This window comes from Poecilia reticulata, linkage group LG22 (assembly GCF_000633615.1).
Source record: "Poecilia reticulata strain Guanapo linkage group LG22, Guppy_female_1.0+MT, whole genome shotgun sequence".
In the NCBI taxonomy this organism is placed as follows: Eukaryota; Metazoa; Chordata; class Actinopteri; order Cyprinodontiformes; family Poeciliidae; genus Poecilia; species Poecilia reticulata.
Genome location: NC_024352.1, coordinates 17,713,718 through 17,721,270, shown reverse-complemented (window position 1 = coordinate 17,721,270; position 7,553 = coordinate 17,713,718).

The following is a 7,553-nucleotide window of genomic DNA, read 5'->3' as shown; positions in this document are numbered from 1 at the left end:
GTGTGTGTGTGTGTGTGTGTGTGTGTGTGTGTGTGTGTGTGTGTGTGTGTGTGTGTGTGTGTGTGTGTGTGTGTGTGTGTAAGTCAAACACTCTTGCTTTCCTCCATTGTGGGTGGACAATGCTCAGAAAGCTGCCATCTGACCTGTGTCGCATCAGAAAATAGAGTGCATTGTTGATGGGCAGTGTACTATGATGTCTGAGATGAGCTTGAGGTCTCGAGCAGCATGTTCACCGGCACAATCTGTGGGTCTGAAAGGGCTCAGCGCGCCATGGTTGCTACAAAAGGGGAGCTGTGTAGCGGGATTGCTGCAGCCAGATAAGATCGGGGCCTCTGAGGAAGTCTGCTCTGATTGCTACAAAGGGCTGAGGTCAGGGGCTGGAGAAGCAGTTTATTCATCTAAGTATCAGAGGATCAGGGGGCTTTGGTGGGGAGCCGTGTGTTTAATAGGTATAAAAGAATCCATGTAATGCAATGGTATAAAAAGATAAAAATCAGAGAGGGGGGTTTGAAGGCTGTGCACTGTAATAGCTCCAAAAGCCAGGGGATCAGAGATTTTGTTGCAGCGATGTCTACTCCATTTCTCGTGTGCAACGCTGTGCATTTTTGTGCACGGCCGCGTGTGTTTGCGTGCATCTTCGACTGCTTTAAGAGCCGTCCTGGACTGTGTTTGAAGCTGTGGTGATTGAGGGGAGGCAGTGAAATGATGAGAGCTTCGGAGGCTGAGAGTAAACAGGGCAGCGGCACACCCAGTGTCGCTAACCAGCTGTGAAGCCTGCTCACAGTAGGAGATGAATTTACAAAGGATGTGTCCCTCTGATATCCAAGCAGGGCTGCACTGATCTCTGCTTCACGGCTCTTGGCGCACCATTGTAGTGCCAGGCACTGAGCCACTAATGGTACTTAGATACCTTAATGGCAGAAAAACATTTACATTTTGCTTGTGGCAGAGGGGAATGTGGCTGCGGACGTGTGTGTGGGATAAAACAAACAAAAAAAAAATTAAAAAAGTGTTTTCTTAACTTTCTTTTATTTTGTTCACCAGTATATGCAGAGAAATTTTAAAATATGTAACAATGTATAATTTACTTTTCACACAACTGGGCATGTGCTGGGTTAAGATTCTCACAGTTTGATAACTGGTATTTAAGGAGAGACTTGAAACTAAATTTTGTTTTATCAACATGATCTAACTAATTTCAATTTAAACAAAAACTATGTCCCTTTGTCTCCTAAAATGATACATACAGCACCTGTCTTTCATACACTGGCTTAAGCAAAAATATAAAATAAACACCATTTTCAATGCTTTTTATGCAGATTATCACACTTTTGTCATTTTGCTTCTACATAGACTAGCAAGTCTATGTAATACGCTTATAGCTGATTAGCTAGCTAAGTGTAAGTGTGTGTGTGTGTGTGTGTGTGTGTGTGTGTGTGTGTGTGTGTGTGTGTGTGTGTGTGTGAAATGTGTAGTAGTCTTTTGTCAGTACAGCTGACCACCAGTGTGCTTTCACCCTATGCTTCTTCATACAGCGAGAGAAAAAAAAAAATTCTCTGCTCTATCCTGAAATGGCTTTAAAAAGCAGGAATGATATGATTTAAGCAATTTTTAAATCAAAACTGCAAAACCTTGGTTATCTTTGTACCTGTAGCCAGCCCATGCCTAAAAGAGCCAGTCCTTTATCAGGGATATTACTCACCATGTACATATGATGAGCATTTAAAAATCCAGTAGTACCTCAAACATCCTTTTGTAATACTGCCCTGATTTAAAAGTTGCAGGTCAGAAATCTGGCAATTTGCAGGCAGGAAATGCTTTCCTGTATTAGCAAGGTATCAAATTCATACTCCTTACTTCCAGCTCCCCCCTTAGAGGACGTTAGCCCATGAAAAGCTCGCATCCATATTTCTTATCACAGCAGAAAAAAAGATACGGTTCACCCCAGCTTTACAATCACAATTCTATCATCCTGTGTCTAAATTCAATTAAAGGGGCACACAATTAAATATAACTGTGCTTACCCTCTTAGCATAAGCATGCACACATTTTTAGTTGTAAATTGTTCAAGTCAAACGCATGCAGAAGGTGAGCAAATGCAGCTCGTTATTAGGGCGATTGATAATATTTTGAAACTGTATTCCTGTCCAAGCGTCTAGATGCAGAAACAAAGGCTGCAGCCTGAAGCTCATTAATCATAGTCAACGGGCTGTCCGGGAGCAATTTGCATGACCGAGGTGGCTGCACATGCTGCTGTTCAGATAGGCTGCTGGATCTGCCTCAGTTTGGCCAGGCCGTTAACTCTATGTCAATCACGGATAGTCCAATAACAGTATGACGGAGGAAGAGGAAAAAAACATTTTCTTCTCATTACCCAACACTTCTTTGTCTGTTCTCTCTCTTTCTCTCTCTCTCTGCTTTTATTTCAGCTCAATTTCCTATTCTGAGCTGGGGCTGACTTCGTTGTGCTGCACAGAAGATTGTCAAAGATGTGCATTTCTCAGGCAACAAACTTTTTCATGCACTCATTTGTATTAACATTTAACATGACTGTATTTTGCACTGTACGTGTCTCGTGTTTTTCACAACGGCTGACGATCTTATCCTTTTTGTCGATGAAGAAAAGCTATTTCTATGATGATTTTTGTCGTCTTTGATCAATTTTAACTGCAGATAATTGAGCTGAGGTGCGATGCGGAAAAGTTCAAAAATGAAGCACAGTTTTACAAAGCTGTAACCTCCACGCTGGGTCGATGCTGCGAATGCTTCTAATTATCTCACTGTGAACTTTCATAAAAGAGAGGCTAATTTTAATTCTTTTTTTTTTAACTTCCTAAATGTGTGCGTCTGTGTGCTTTCAAGCCTGTATCGGCAGACAGACATTGAGGTGTATTTTTGTGTGTCACCCATCCACCATCACCACACACAGACATGTGAGCGCAGCCCACGTCTGGCCCCTCACCACTTGCTGGGGATCATGCTGTACCCCCCTCCCCAACTTCAACCCCCTCCCCTCCCACCCCCCAATCCCCTAATATCCTGGAGGCATTTTTCTCATTATCAAATATTGTTTGATGTCTTTGTTTCTTGATGATTAACCATGGTCACCAAACACCGGTCTGGATTGTTTAAAATTTAATTTTGGGAGGACAGGTGGGGGGGCTAGCAAGTACCTGCAGTGGGGCTGAATGACTGGGGAGGGAACACCCATGTTTTATGCATTCCATTTTCCACGCAGACATGCAAGTGGACTCGTTTTGAAAAAACCCCCCCAAAAAAACACAATAAATCCTGGAGAATCATTAATGGAGTTGTAGTCCTTTTTATGACCATTGTTATTCAACGTTGTATTGAGACGCAATAAATTAAAGCGTTACACATTGAGTCAGGTTTTAAGAATAATTATGAGATTGAATATTACTGCTTGCCTGGATACATGTGTAAAACAAATATTAAAGTTGCACATGTTTTTTTTGTTTGTCTTTTTTCAAATTATGCTTATTGGAGCATCCTCTGACGTTCTTGACCATGCTTTTCAATGTAATTTTCGCATCATGAAGACAAACAGCCAGAATCGGGAATCAAAGATTTATGATGGAATAAACTTTGTGAGCAAACAAATAGGGAAACAATGCTCTCCCCCCTAATGCCAGCATGTCAAAACTATATTGAATACTTGAAATATCTGTGTATCTGAAGCCTGAATAGCAACCATTATATTGGTGTAATGATATTATCCCCTGAAATTTGGAGTGAAAGAAAAATGGCAGAAATGAGCAGTACCATTGTCTCCCCCGTTTTATTTAAACAAATTGCACGAGCAGAGAAAGACGGGAAGAGAGAGAGAGAGAGAGAGAGAGAGAGAGAGAGAGAGAGAGAGAGAGACACACAGGCTGACGGAGGCAAAGAGAGACAAAAAGAGAGAAAGTGCTCTGTGAATGAAAGGTTATGCGTCGTCCCTTGTGTTTGTGTTGTCAATAACTGGAGAAGGCTGTCAAGAAAGTGGGGAGATAAAGGTCAATAACTCAGGCAAATGTGTTCGTGTTTGTTCGCTCCTGCTGATAGTGCAGCAAACGTCAGAGCCTGTGTCTGACACCGCACAATAACACAAATAGTGGGGCTATAGCAGCAGAATAGTCATTATTAGTAGTATTATTATTGCTGCTGCTGGGAGTGAGAAGGGAAACCTCAGCACATGGCTGTGACAGCCGGCTCGGTGTCACTCAAACATCACTCCGTAATGAAACATGCCAGAGATCTGAAACAACGATGATAAAGTGTAAACATGCAGAGATTAAGCTTCCGCATTACTTTGACGTTTGCCATGCGATCTTAACCCCTTACAGCCTGGAATAAGAAACAATAGTCAGAACATTGCATATTTAAAACACTCCACTGCTTATTGGATGCTTTTAGCAAGGCAGTTTAAAAAAAAAAAACCCAAAAAACCATCTGGCTCATAACCGATACACAGAAACAACAATGATAAATTATAAACGTGCAGCGATTACCCTCCCGATTCAGTTTGACATCTTAACCATTTAAAGCTCGATGCTGAGCTGATGGATGGTTTGCGCAAAGCATTTATTTTAATCTGCTGGCTTTCTGATTCTTTGTTTCATAACTGATTTTTTTTTTATGGCCAAAACGATACAGATTGAATGCCTCAAAAACACATGGCAGAAATAAAATAAACACTTTTTTTTAAAAGAAAATTTTTAGAAAGATTAAGTCATATATGCCTGAATACACATGCTTTCACCTCAGTTTTACAATGAAAAATGAAGTGCTAGATTTCTTTTGTTGTTGTTGTATGCCTTTTGCTGTATCTACTACAAAATGATTTTTTTCACCCTATTTTCTGTAACTACTTCCTGAGAACATTTACTTAATGAAAATTCTGCTTCTTTAGGAGGTGATTATAAAGCCACCCTGGACTTAGATCTCATACCAGAGAGCAGAAGACAAGTGGAGGATTTGCTACAGCAGCATTTTGAGGAAATTGCCACTTTTGTAAGAGAGGTAGAGTTTTCTAAATTATGCAAAAAATATTATTTGGCATTTTTGGCTTAAATGTAAACTTTTGAAGGAAATTGAATATATAAATAGAAGTGATTTATTAATTTGGCACCTTTTATTATAATTTTTATGTTCTACTTTACATTGGAATATGATGTATTTATATTATTTTTACTACTTTCAACAGACACAATTTTTATTACTTATAGTGTAGAAAATAATTTTGCTCTTGTTAGTCTAGCCATTTTAGAAATATCTTTAGTATTTTCAAGAGAGAACACAACTTTAAATAATATCCTATTTATGCAACATAATGTTTAGTAGTTTTGCTCGATTTAAGCTCATTGTTCATACACAATCTTGTTTTTATTCTGTTCCTATTTAGTGCATTTTCATTGCCTTGAGAGCAATAAACGCACAATTAACAGACTTAACTAATTCATGAGGAACATTGTAAAACTAACAAAAGGCGTAAGTACTGTACAGACACCACTGTCACTGGTGAATATTGTTATTGTGTTGCTTTTAATTGCAGACTGAGGAGGTGGCAGAGGAGGAGGAGGCCATGTGTTTTGAATATAGGTCTTTGGTTACCATAGCAAAAAAGAAACGCAAGCTTCCCACTTATAGTTAACGTCGGAGGGTACGTGGAGGTGTTAAATTTTCTACTTTAAGCCAGTTGCAAAACTAATGACCCTTTTTAAAACACAAAGACAGCAGATAGTGAGCAGTAATTCCTCAAGCAGCAGCGTGAAATCCTCTGGCCATTCAGCTTGATCTGTGGTCAAAGAAAAGGTCCCACTAGTTTAGTTTCCCATTATCACACAAGCTTCCTCCTTCTAGTTATATTCCTTTCTGTCTATTTTCCACTTGTGTCACTTTGAAGTCAGCTCTGAACGAGCTCGTTCTCTGTATGAATCTGTAGTAATTAAACCTATAAATCATTTTAAGTGTATTGCCCGGAAATGCAGATTAAAATCACTGCCTCACATTCCTAGCTTTTTGTGTAAACTTGAGAGGTTTTACTCGCCACCGTCCACAAAATTTGCAAACGTGTCCCAGTGTTTTCCGCAGATGAAGCAGAAATGTACCTGTAGGAGGTGAATAAAGTCCATAGGGGAAAGCGGATCCCTGTGCCTTTTGTCACCCGCTCCCCAGTCAGTTTGTTTGTTGTTTGTGGAGGTTCGTAGTGGTTTACATTACATATGATTATGTAAATCTGGAGCTGTTCTTATGCATTAAGGGTCGATGCATTTTCAAGATCTTTTCTATAGCAGTCAAGTTGTTATTTCGGAATGCTTTTATTATTTGAGAGTGCAACAAAGAAAGTCTTTTGTTCGCTTTTTGCCACACACACGCACACACGCATGCGCACGCGCACACACACACACACACACACACACACACACACACGCACACTTACAAGCACAGGCAAACACACACACTCAGAAATGTGCACTTTTCTGCTTCTGTCCATGACTTACTACTGTCCCCTAGTGGCACTATCTTCCACAGCCTCCATATCCGTTTCCATCAACTTTCCGTACTTCCATTCACCTGACTTCCCCCTGTCCACGTCATGCTTCCCAGCATCCCCCTCCCTATCTTATCATACTCAAACATTTAAAGGGCTGATTTGTTGTATTGTATGACGGAAAGCTCCAATTATGCATTGCTGTGTCCACAGTGACTTTGCTTTCAATGGAGGGTTCAAACAAAGTCAACAAAAACAGGAACCCTGATGTTTTGTGGCTATTGTGAGGCCAGGGCTCATGTCAATAAGGTATTGTTTGGTCAGAGTGCCACTCCAAAAACTGCAGGGAGAATGTTATCAGACCTGTAGGAATTGGCTGTGTGTAATAGTGTTAAAATGCAAGCAGGATTGTTTGAGCAAGCACAACATAAGTGTACACAAGAAATAGACCTCGATGATGTGGTTTAAAAATCGGAATATTTTTCTTTTTTTTTTTTCAGAACAAAAATCACATTAAAGTGTTTAACCAGTAAAATAATACATTTTATTTATTCAAGTTTAAAGATGCAGATACAATCGTTTTTACTCTAATCTGATTTAAAATATAATACACTACTGTTTTCTCAAATCATGTTCTCTCTGTTTTCTTGCACAAGTATCAGTTGTAAACAACTAGATAGCAGCCAGCAGAATCACCTTCCTTAAACATTTTAAACCTTTGACTTGATGTGAATTGGTTTTTGAAAAAAATATATTAACGCAGTAAAATTTTAAAATGTATTTATTTATATACTCTGATTGAGAAAGAATGTTTTCTTGGTAGCTACATCTACGTCCATTCAAACACCATATTTATAATTATTTTAAAATTTTCTTCATTAGCTCATTCGTTTATTATTGTTTTTTTTGTGGTGGTGGGGGGAGGGGGGGTTGGTCGCATTTAAATTTTTATTTAATTATTTATTTATTTTTTAATTTCAGCCTGCAATTTTTATCTCTGAAAAGTGGTATATTAATACATTTAAATTTTGAAAATATATATAAATATTTTCAAAATTGT